The 13071-nt window shown below is 42.5% G+C and overlaps 1 non-coding gene across 1 annotated transcript; it reads right to left on the bottom strand.

The window, feature by feature from the left end:
- Window positions 1-11072: 11072 nt before the first annotated feature.
- LOC136530621 (small nucleolar RNA R71) lies at window positions 11073-11180 on the bottom strand. Its single transcript, XR_010777827.1, has one exon. It is a non-coding gene; the product is annotated as a small nucleolar RNA R71 (small nucleolar RNA).
- Between the last annotated feature and the right edge of the window lie 1891 nt (window positions 11181-13071).

Raw genomic sequence — 13071 nt, forward strand, 5'->3', positions numbered from 1 at the left:
ACAACTTTTATTTAGAACACTTTTACAGATTCTGATGTACACATGGTCAAAAACAGAGCTAAACCGAATCTGTTCTGGATTCCAGTCTGCGCAGAAACATCAACTTGTGACAGCTAGATCTCACAAACATGAGCAGATATTGATGTGATTCTAGAGACATTTGAAAGATACAAAAGTCTAGATATCTCCACAAAAAATTCAGAATTTTTGGCAACCCAGATTTCGAGATACAAGATAAAGAACATAGGCTGCTCCAGAAAACAGCACAGCAGAGATAAGATAAAGCAAACCCATCTACATTAAGACCATCATCTAAACTTAAGGTTCAAACCTAAGGAAGTTGTGGACATGCCCACAAACCTCCAGCAATCAAACAAACTCCAAATCTTCCAAGTTCACAATTAAAAACATCTAATCATTAAAGTTCACAAGACCAAACAAGACTAGACATGACTCCCAAACTAACAACGTTGTAACTTTAAACAAGGCACCTAACACCTATGGGGCGGTGTCAATCATGGTGAACAACCGGCACTTCTTCTTGTAGATCGGTGGCAGCCCAAGTTGAGCACGTAGTTCATCAACTTGCTTCTGGAGGCGCCTCTCGGCCCTTTGCGATGCTCGCAGCTCTCCCTTGACCTCTTCATCTACCCCTTGCATGGCATGGACATGTTGCACTGTTGCTTCTAAGGTTGGATCACTTTCTGGTGGTGCCAGGACTTGCCAAACACCCTCATGATCATTGCGAGGAAGGAACCTAAAACGATCCTCCTTCATGGCCTCAAAACGACGACCATGGTAGTAGATGTAGGCGTCCTGTGTTGCTTCTTCCATGCCATCCAATGCATGGGCCCGTCTGGCAGTGGCACAATGGACAGTCTCCACCTCATGTCCATTCTTTATGTCATTCCAGGCGGTGACAACTAGCTCTACCTTCCAAAAGGTTGCCTCCAAAGGATGCTGGTACTCTGCAGTGATAGTTGATGGAGGCATGCAGATCAGGGTAGTAGTCATCCAGCACATGAGTAAGGAGGGTGTGGTAGTAGGCCGTTTTCGGGGCTAGCTTGAAGTAGTATTTGCACTTCCAGCCTATCTCCTCATCCACCACAGGGACAGCTGGGGATGGCACAGGCGTAGGTGAAGTAGCTGACGACTCCGTTGGGGTAGCTATAGCAGGATAGACAGGTGCAACAGCTGGAGTAGGAGCAGGTGCAGGTGTCGGGGTAGCCATCGACTCTTCATCATTGGAGATGACCACAATCTCCTTCTCCACCTGTGGAGCATGGGGGGTGAACATGGCACGGTAGCCGGCAGTGCTGAGGCGGGCGGTCTTCGGGTTGCGAGACATCTATAGATTTAGAGTAAGATAGAATCATAATCAACAATTTTATATAATAGAGTAAGGTATGAAAAGCATAAATATTTTAATAAAATAACAAGAATGAGACAGTAAGTATGAAACCAATGGAGCAAAGATGCTAAAACAACCATTTCTAACTAGGCTTGCGTCCTACAGTCAATACGGCTCTGATACCAATTTGTCACACCCAATTTTAAGGATAAAATTGAATGCACTAAACTCATGTGTACCCAGGGATCAGTCACACACATAAGTTGACAAATTACAAGAGTATCATCATGGTGTATCTTACATAACGAATAGTAACATCACATAGTCTTACACAACACAGCGGAAAGTAAAAGATAGCTCTCTCGTGGTAGCTCCAACACAGGGACGGTCAACTGGTTGACCACAAGCCTAATAGTCCTCAGGGAACTCCTCATATCCGTTGTCATCTGTTACCCATCCGGGATTTTTATCCAAATATTGAAAGTAAACAAGCGTAAGTACTTCCCATACTTAACAATATAACATGGGCTTCATGAGGCTCAAAAAGGATGACACGGGTTTACTGCAGTTAGCACTTTTAGTAAGTCAAGATTTTATCATCAGTTATTATCAAGTTATGCTTAAGCCCCAATTAACCCACATGATCATATATCAGAACCAATTGAGTCCTGAACCCTCATCATAATATCATCATAGTCATCCTGTATAAACAACATTATAAGTAGCCATTTATTCTATGAGTTTTCTAGGCCACTCGTGACCGTGAGCATGGCAGTTATAATAGTTTGTAACCCTCTGCAGAGGTGGTGCACATTCACCGCAAGTCGTGATTCCCATATGCCCGAGTTAATTACTCCCATATCACTGCCAAGGTGAGCGGGCAGGGTACACTATGAAGCCATTTAATAGGTTTCTCTAACAAGTTAGGGACGCTAGGTTTCCTCAGCAGGCAGATGTAGGAACCCCCCTTTCCTATGGCACATATCCATCGCGGCTATACACATAGGAACAGAGGCAGTCCTATACCCAATATGGCAAGCCCCTTTTGCGCCATAAAGGTAACCTGTAACAAGCTAGAAAAGGTCCTACTACTAAGCTAAAGTCAGAGCCATGTGACCCTCACGGTTGCACTATCAGTCCCAGCTTTTGCCGACAGATAAGTCCTTGTGGATGGCCGAGAGCATCATGATCAAAACTCATTTGCTCCTTCACACTATAATTCAGTTGTTTAAAGCAACTTTTACCTTTTCGTTCCATAGATCCATTATTCATTATGTAGATCATGTACAGGTACATTGAGCACTAGCAAACTACCAATATGCATATAACCCATAGGAGACAAGGAACAGGATAATCAATCACTAGGATGTCCTTATGGGTATCAAAATTAGACACATGCAAATGAGTAATTAATAAATATGAATAGGCATCAAGGTAGATCCCATGCTATACTTGCCTTGGTTAGCAAACTCCTGCTGGTCCTGCTGGTCATCGAAGAACTCTTGGTCTCCAACGTTATCCTCACCGTCTGAACACGACCAACACGGCAACATACAACATTCCAGGAACATTCATGCAAAGCAAACAATCCTATGGTTAGAACAGTACACCAACAGTAAATAAAACAAGATAAAATGTTTATGAAAAGAATCTATGTCTTGCTATGATCACTTCAATGCGAAGTTCACGAAAATCGGAGCTAAAACACGAAAGTTATGAATTAAACGGGATTCCTATAGCAAGTTAATTAACTAAACCTAATCATGAAATTTAGAAGTTTCTAACATGTCTAACAGTAGCATTAATGCGTAGATTATGAAATTACGAACCTAACACAAGTTGATTGGGTCAAATCGGAGCTAAAATGATGATTTTATAAGCAAAATAGTGCAGTGGCAATTCTGTAAATAGTTAGAACTCATTTTCGATTTAATAAATTTAAAAAGAAATTTAGATTTGAATCTGATGGAAGACGGCGGGCGCAATTTGCTGAGAGCCGAGGGTCTCTTTAGAAATTTGACCCGCTAAGGGGTATCGGCTTATGTGAGCCGTTGGATCACAGATGGGTGGCTCGGATTAGATCTGGGGGAGGAGAGAGAAGGAGACGGCCGGGAACAGTAGCTCCGGCGGCGGCGCATCCATGGCCGGCGGCAAGGAACATGCCAGCATGCATGGTTCAGTGGCTATGGGCCATGGTTTGAAGAACCGAGGACACCGGGAGAGCGAGGGGGTGAAGGGGACCTCGAACAGGCCGATACGGTGGCCGGAGGACGCGGCCGAGGCGGCGGTCGCCATGGCCGGCGGCATGGAGGTCACGGGCGCACGTGAAACAGGATCTATGGGCCATGAAACACGCAAATAATAGCACGGGGAGAAAGAGGGGAGTACGGCGAAGCTCACCGCGGTGACCAACAGGGTCGAAATCGGCTCGGGGACGGCAATCCGCACGGAGGGGTGGTCGGCGAACCACGGCGCTTCTCCGATGGGGTGGTTGTGGCATCCTCGGTGCGAGCAAGTGCGAAAATGGAGCAGGGACGACAGCAGGGAGGGCGGCGGGGGTCATGGCTCCGTTAAAAAGAGGTCGGGCGCGGGGAGACGCTCCCACGACGCCGCGAGGCGTGGGCGTGAAGCGGCGGTTGCGGCTTGGACCGGGCGTTGCGGTTGCGGGAGGAGGGGGACGACGCTGACACGCGGGGCCGGGTTGTCAGCAGCTGAGACGCGGGGTTGCGGTTGAGGAATGCGGCGCGGCTTGGCTGGGCCGGCCCAAGAAGGAAAGCAGGAGGAGGCGAGCGGGCCGGGGAAATTGGGCCACAGGCCAGGCCAGGCCGGTGGGGAAAGAATGGCCAGCAGGCCGAATTGAGGAAGAAAATTGAGGAAGAGAAAGGGAGGGAAAAATATTTCCTTTATCTTTTTCTGAATCAATTTTTTCAAATGATTTTTTATTCCTTTTTAGTTTAAATCAAACCACTCAACATATTAAATAAAATGCTCCAGCATGAGTGCATCAACATGTATATATCCTTATGATGGATTTTAATTTCACAAAAAATATTATTTTCCTATATTTGAATGCACACATAATAACATAATTAAATCATATTTTACTTATTTTAAAAGAATGAAATTTTTGGAGTGTTACACCTTCCCAACAATTGACATGTGCCCGAGGTGCTCTTTCTTTCAACCTTGCATCCCGTATAATCCGAGTCGGAGTAACCAACTAGTTCAAACTTTGCTCCTTTGGGATACCATAAACCAACATTTTGTGTATGCTTCAGGTACCTCAATATTCTCTTTGTAGCCTTCAAAAGACTTTCTCTTGGTGAGGCTTGAAATCTTGCACACATGCATACACTTAACATGACATCCGGCCTTGATACAGTCACATAGAGTATGCTTCCAATCATAGACTGATACAATTTTTGATCCACCATATTTCCACTTGCATCACTATCCAAGTTGTCATTTGTTCCCATTGGTGTACTAATGGCTTTGCTATCACTCATGCCAAACTTCTTGATCATGTCCTTGATATACTTGCCTTGACTCACAAATGTACCATTCTTCAATTCATTGATTTGAAGACCAAGGAAGTAACTTATCTCTCCAATCATGGACATCTCAAACTCATTAGCCATCATCTTTCCAAACTCATCACAAAAGTCTTGATTGGTTGATCCAAATATGATGTCATCAACATAGATTTGCAATAGAAATAGATCTTTTTCAATCTTCTTGATGAAAAGAGTAGTGTCAACCTTGCCCATCATGAACCCTTTAGAGAGTAGGAAGTCCCTCAATCTCTCATACCATGCTCTAGGTGCTTGCTTCAAGCCATATAATGCCTTCTTCAACTTGTACACATGGTTGGGTTTCTTGTCATCTTCAAAACCGGGAGGTTACTCAACATATACTTCTTCATTGATGTAACCATTGAGAAATGCACTCTTAACATCCATTTGATAGAGCTTGATGTTGTGGGCACAAGCATAGGCTAGCAAGATTCTAGTTGCTTCCAATCTAGCAACCGGGGCATATGTTTCTCCAAAGTCAAGACCTTCAACTTGTGTATATCCTTGTGCTACTAATCTTGCTTTGTTCCTTATGACTATCCCATCTTGATCTTGCCTGTTTCTAAAGACCCATTTGGTTCCAATCACATTGTGTCCCTTTGGTCTTTCTACCAATTCCCATACTTGATTTCTTGTGAAGTTATTCAATTCTTCATGCATAGCATTTACCCAATCAATATCCTTCAATGCTTCATCTATATTCTTTGGTTCAATGGATGACACAAATGAGAAATGCTCACAAAATGAAGCCAATCTTGATCTAATTTGTACACCTCTTGAAATATCACCAATGATAGTGTCCAATGGATGATCCCTTGCAATAATGGTTGGTTGGAGCATTGGAACTTGATTGCTTGCACTTGCTTGATCATTGGGTTGAGATGATGTACTGGCCACTTGATTTTGTTCATTGTCATGAGAGCCACTTGAACTAGCTTGAATTGTATCATCTTGCACATTTGAGTTGGAGAGTACTTGCACTTGATCATCTTCATCATCATTCACTTTCCTTGGCCTCAATTCACCAACATCCATGTTCTTCATGACATTTGAAAGTTGAATGCCTCTAACATCTTCCAAGTTCTCATTCTCTTCTTGTGAACCCTTAGTTTCTTCAAATTCAACATCATGAACTTCCTCAAGAGTACCACTATCTAAATTCCAAACTCTATATGCTTTGCTTGTAGTTGAGTATCCAAGTAGGAATTGTTTATCACATTTCTTGTCAAACTTGCCCAATCTAGTGCCTTTCTTCAAGATATAGCATTTGCAACCAAAGACCCAAAAATATGCAATGTTGGGCTTTCTACCATTCAAGAGCTCATATGGTGTCTTTTCTTTCAATGGATGACAATAGAGGCGGTTGCTACAATAGCAAGCCGTGTTGATAGCTTCAGCCCAAAAGATTGACTCACATTGTACTCACTAAGCATAGACCTTGCCATATCAATGAATGTTCTATTCTTCCTCTCAACAAGGCCATTTGATTGTGGAGTGTACTTGGCCAAGAATTGATGTTTAATTCCAAATTCATCACATAACTCATCAATTCTAGTGTTCTTGAACTCACTACCATTGTCATTTCTAACTCTCTTGATGGTTGTTTCAAACTCATTGTGAATGCCCTTGACAAATGATTTGAATGTTGCAAACACATCACTTTTGTCCACTAGAAAGAATACCCAAGTGTATCTAGTATAATCATCCACTATCACAAAGCCATATTTGTTACCACCAATGCTTGTGTATTGCGTTGGCCCAAACAAATCCATGTGCAATAACTCAAATGCTTTACTAGTGCTCATCATGCTTTTCTTAGGATGGGTGTTTCCAACTTGTTTGCCGGCTTGACAGGAGCTACAAAGCTTATCCTTCTCGAACACAACATCTTTCAAGCCTCTAACCAAATCATGCTTAAAACAATCTATTCAATTGTTTCATTCCAACATGACCAAGCCTTCTATGCCATAACCAACCCATGCTAGACTTAGTGAACAAACATATAGATAATTTAGCTTCACTAGCATTGAAATCACCAAGTATAGATTCTCATATCTAAAGCCTTTGAAGATCAAGTTAGAGCCATCTACACTTATGATCTCTACATCATCTAACCCAAATATGCATTTGAATCCAAGATCACACAATTGAGCCATGGATAGCAAATTGAAGTTCAAGCTCTCTACTAGCAACACATTGGAAATGCTCATTTCATTGGATATTGCAATCTTACCAAGCCCTTTGACCTTGCATTTGCCATTGTCACCAAATGTGATACTATCATAACCATCATTGCCATTGGTGTTATTGAGTTGAATATTCTTGCATCACCGAGTCATGTGTTGAGTGCACCCACTATCAAGAACCCAATGCCTTCCTCCGGCTTTGTAATTGACCTACAAAAGAAGATCAATTCCTTTTAGGTACCCAAACTTGCTTGGGTCCTTGAAGGTTAGTCACTAAGCTCTTTGGTACCCAAACGGCTTTCTTCTTTGAGCCCATCCATGGTTTACCTAATGAACTTAGCCTTCACACCATTTGTACCCTTAGTAAGCACATAGAAAGAATCAAGCTTAATGGAGGATACATTAGCATTTTTACTCTTGTTTTTGCACTCATGCTCTTTATGACCAACTTGCTTGCAACTAGTGCAAAACCGACCATTGTTCTTCACAAAACTAGTCTTGTGAGGAGCAAAGGCCGCCTTGCCTTTCTTGGGGGTATAGCCCAATCCCTCTTTGTAGAGAGAAGCTCTTTGGCTACCCAAGCACATAAGCAAGCGGTCCTCACCACCATAGGCCTTAGCCAAGGTGTGAGTGAGCTTATTGACCTCCTTCATGAGGTTCTCATTCTCAACCATTAGTGAGGCATCACAAGTGAAACCTATCACTACTAGATGAGGTGGAAGTAGAAGTACTACAAGAAGGGTTAGCGGGAGGAACAATGATAGGCACAGATAATGATTCATCAATTATATCACAAGTTAAGCCTACATTCCAAGTTTCAACATGCTTCTTTTTATTTTGCTCATCAAGCAAAGAGGAATGAGCCTTTTCAAGCTTTTTGTGAGCCTTGCCAAGCTTCTCATGGGCTACCTCTAGCCTCTCATGAGATGCATTGAGCTCATCAAAGGCTTGCTTAAGGGCTTTTAGTTCCTTACGCAAGCTTTTGCATTCTCTTCTCTTAATGTTAAAATGTTCTTTAGCATCCTCTAGCATGTCAAATAGTTCATCCTTAGTAGGTTCATCATCATCACTATCACTATCATTTTCATTTTCATTTTCATTATCATGTTCTTCATCACTTCCATCATCACAAATTTGTACCTTAGTGGCCTTAGCCATGAAGCATGATGGAGTGTCAAAGAGAGAAGGCTTCTCATTGATAGCAATGCTTGCAAGTGCCTTCTTCTTGGTGGTCTTGTCATCATCACTCATCATCATCACTTGAGGAAACATCACTATCCCAAGTGACTACATATGAACCACCCTTCTTCTTCTTGAAGGTCATCTTGTCCTTCTTCTCTTTCTTTTCCTTCTTGTCCTTCTTGTTGTTCTTCTTGTCGTCATCTTTGTCACTATTGTATGGACATTGAGCAACAAGATGATCTTTGCTTCCATAATTGAAGCACCTTCTTGACTCTTCCTTGTTCTTGGATGAAGATTTCTTCCTTCTAGCATGGTAGCCTTTCTTCACCATGAACTTGCCAAATCTCTTGACAAAGAGAGCCATCTTCTCATCATCATCATCATCCCATGAACCATCATCTTCACTTGATGTTTCTTGATTTGCTTGCCCTTGGATGATGTGGCCTTGAATGCCACACTCTTCTTCTTCATCCTTCTTCTCATCTTTCTTCTCCTTCTTTTCCTTCATCATCATCTCTATATGTATCATCGGTCATTATATCTCCTAACACTTGGTTTGGTGTCATGGTGTCCAAACCACTCCTCACTAGAATAGTGACCAATGTGCCAAATCTTGAAGGCAAGCATCGTGGGATACCCCTCGGTGGACTGCCGAGCATATTCTGTCGACAGGTATATTACCTGTACGCTTGCGGATACCTTATATATATAGTTTACAAGTGTTCTCATAATTACAAACAACGCATTTCTAGCATCATGCTAGGGATGACAACTTAGTTAAGCGTGATGCTAAGAAATGTCAACACCAACCTGGCGGTGCCTCGCCCTCCGCTTCGGTGTGGTGTCCTCTTGAGTGTTCTGGAACCTTCTGGGTTGTTTTCACTGTGGATAAGCACGATTTAGTCTAGCATCTAGGTCCACCTTGATAGTTTTCTGGATAAACCCTACAAAAAATATATATTCAGCAAAACTCATGGAATTTGTTAGGTTAAACCCCTAGACCTTCGTTGGTGATTATATTTATGCCCTTATACATGTTATATTAACAGTTTATAATGGTTGTTAACTGCTGTTGATGGTAGTTATCGTCCATCATAAACCATCAACCTTACTTGAATAAATGCATAAAAAGGATCACCAACATAGACTTAGGGGTTTAAACTAACAATTTCCATGAGTTTTGGTTAATCTATGTTTTAGCAGGGTTATTCCAGAAAACCAGCAAGGGGGATCCAAACGTCAAATAAAATCATGCATATACACGGCAAAAACTACTCCAGGAGGTTCTAGAGGCCACCAGAAGGCATCCCCCCGAAGCAAACCTATAGTGGATGACAGGTGGGGCCGGCCGGAGACTGGTATAGCCATTATATCTCTTTATTTATGACTTTGTGCTACTTCAATATTATGTTGCTATTTATTATGTTCCTAGTTTACTCTAGTTATATGCTTGATATAGTTGTGATTGATGATGAGTTTATGCATATGTTCGCAAAGCGCTTAGCCCAAGACGCAGCGTGGGTTATGTGGTCGACATTATATAAGCATGGTGCTTAGAGATTGTTTACCTTTGGATGCATTCCTGCACTCTGGGTCATGTGGTAGATCATGGATGTGACACTCCCATTGAGTCCTTTGTAATTCACTCCCCATTTGTAGAGCAAGTGGAACACGGCTGTGAAGGGAGATAAGCTCTATTCTTGATCTTCCTTAGTAATGTTCCGTATGCATAGATTTAGAGTTAATTATGCTATAGATGAGAGTGTATATCCTTGGGTGTACAAAAGACTTAGTAAATAAGGAATGACATAGGAATCTTTTGCTCTTACCGAATCTTCTGCCTAGCCATACTACATTTTATGAGTCTCTATTTTTATCTCTGGAATTATTGTCAATGCTTCACACTTATCATTTATTTATCATTTGACTTACCCCTGCCATAGCATGAGAGTGATTTTATCATAAGTATACATATTTGTCAATATCTCTATGCCAACAAACCCCTAGCTCCTCCCTGTGGATAAAATATAATAATGATACTCGGTATACTCTCGGGTGAAATGCTACAATGGTATATTATCTGTGTGCTTGCGGATACTTTAATATATATAATTTTCTCTGAACTTACAAGTGTCATGAATAATTACCAACAACACATTTCTAGCATCATGCTAGGGATGACAACTTAGTAAAGAGTGATACTAAGAAATGTCAACAAGCATTTTTGGCGCCGTTGTCGGGGTGGGGCACATGGCTAAGAGAATTGATCAAAAAAATACTTATTGATAAAATCATAACAACTCTGCTTTAGCAGGCTTACCCTTGTTTGTCTTTGTCCATATCTTATACAGGGTATTGCAGGATTGGTCAGAATCAACCAAATCAAAAAGGAAGCTCAACACCAGTTTCTGAAGTTATGGCTAACAAGGCTCTGTGTTAGTTCTCCGCTCCAATCACCGAGAACATCCACACTGGACCAACCCTCAAAACCAACAACCTTGATTTCAAGCTTAGGCCAAGCCTCACCAACATGGTGCAAGCTACCCCATTCAGTGGAAAGGCACATGAAGATGCTAGTGCTCATCTTCAGAAATTTCTGGAGATCAATAGCACAGTCATCATCAAGGACGTTGCTCAAGACATCATACTACTTCGCTTGTTTCCGTTCTCATTAGTGGGAAAGGCGAAGCAATGGTTCTACACCAACAAAGATAATATCAATACAATGGCAAAGTGTTCAAAGGCATTCCTAGAAAAGTTCTTCCCTATAGGCAAGACAAATGCCTTAAGAGGAAAGATTTCCAATTTTTAAATAGCAAAAGGGAGAGACCATTCTAGAAGCAGGGGAACATTTCCAAGAATATGTTTTAGATTATCCTCATCATGGAATGGAAGATTGGTTGCTCATGCAAAGTTTCTACCATGGATTAACTCAGAAAGCTCGTGAACAACTTGATGCCACTGCTGGAGGATCATTTATGTCGCTCACCCTTGGAAAAGATGAAACTCTTATGGAAAAGATAGCCTCTAATCAAGGCTGGTCAACATGCAACATCCGATCATGTAATAAGAGTGAAGAAGTACTAGAAGAGGTGTGTGCACTATCAACCAAGATGGATGTACTGTTAAATTGGCTCAAACAGCGAGACAATTACAAGAGAGTTCGTCAGGCCATTCAAGATGCTTTCAATGCTCAAAACACATGTGGAGAATATTTGGGGGTTGAATTCCTAGAATATCAAGAGGATGTAAACATCAATGGCAACAATCTAGGTTCACAACAATAGAGACAAGGATGGAATCAACAATGGTCAACTTACCAAGGTAAGTACCCAGGTGAAAGGTCCTAATGGCTAGAGGGGGTGAATAGCCAATTAAAATTTTGTACAACAACACTTAATAAACCAGGTAGACAATTATGAGGCAAAGCAAGTGTTGCGCTAGCCTACTAAGAATGCAAGCCACCTACCACAATTCTAGTTTCTATAGTTTCTAACCACTCAATGGCTATGTCACTATACTAAGTTAGTGTGCTCTCAAAGGCAAACTAAAGAGCCACACTAACCAAACTAACAAGCTCTCACAACTAGCTACACTAAAGAGATTGATAACTAGTTTGCGGTAATGTAAAGAGAGAGAGTAACATAGTTATACCGCTGTGTCGAGGAAGGAGCCAATCAATCACAAGAATGAATACCAATGAAGACCAATCACCTCAGAATCAAATGATGACACAATGATTTTTTATCGAGGTTCACTTGCTTGCCGGCAAGCTAGTCCTCATTGTGGTGATTCACTCACTTGGAGGTTCATGCGCTAATTGGCATCACACGCCAAGCCCTCAATAGGGTGCCACACAACCAACATAAGATGAGGATCACACAAGCCATGAGCAATCCACTAGAGTACCTTTTGGCTCTCCGTCGGGGAAAGGTCAAGAACCCCTCACAATCACCACGATCGAAGCCGAAGACAATCAGCAACCTCCACTCAACGATCCTCGCTGCTCCAAGCCATCTTGGTGGCGGCAACCACCAAGAGTAACAAGAAAATCCCATAGCGAAACACAAACACCAAGTGACTCTAGATGCAAACACTCAAGCAATGCACTTGGATTCTCTCCCAATCTCACAAAGATGATGAATCAATGATGAAGATGAGTGGGAGGGCTTTGGCTAAGCTCACAAGGTTGCTATGTCAATGCAAATGGCCAAGAGAGTGAGCTAGAGCTAGCTATGGGGCTTAAATAGAAGCCCCCATGAAATAGAGCCGTTGTACCCCTTCACTAGGCACAAAACGGGGTGACCAGACGCTCTGGTCAGATCGACCGGATGTAGGACCCTAGTGTCCGGTCGCCCGATGCTTGCCACATGATCCCTCTCTTCAAATACTGAGTGCCCGATCCCAATGGTTAAGTGATGACCGAACGCAGCACAGTGCCATGATCGGACATAGGACTCCAGCGTCCGGTCACTTCCAGTAAGGTTCTAGCTACGACCGGACGTGTCAGTTTGATCATGACTGGATGCAGGACCCTAGTGTCTGGTCATTTCTAGTAAGCCTCCACTCGTGACCGGACGCGTCCGGTTATGCTCGACCTAACTCACCTAGCGTCCGGTCATATAGTGTCTCCTCTGTGCATTGCCACGTCAGCAGTACCGGACACACCCCGCCAGCAACCGGTCACAATGTGACCCAGCGTCCGGTCACTATGTGAAATCTTGCCTTTTCTGTATAGGGCGCCGGTGGCACCATCGGACTGTCTGCACTATATGGGCGG

The sequence above is a fragment of the Miscanthus floridulus genome, unplaced genomic scaffold (assembly GCF_019320115.1).
Source record: "Miscanthus floridulus cultivar M001 unplaced genomic scaffold, ASM1932011v1 fs_164_8_9, whole genome shotgun sequence".
Taxonomy (NCBI): Eukaryota; Viridiplantae; Streptophyta; class Magnoliopsida; order Poales; family Poaceae; genus Miscanthus; species Miscanthus floridulus.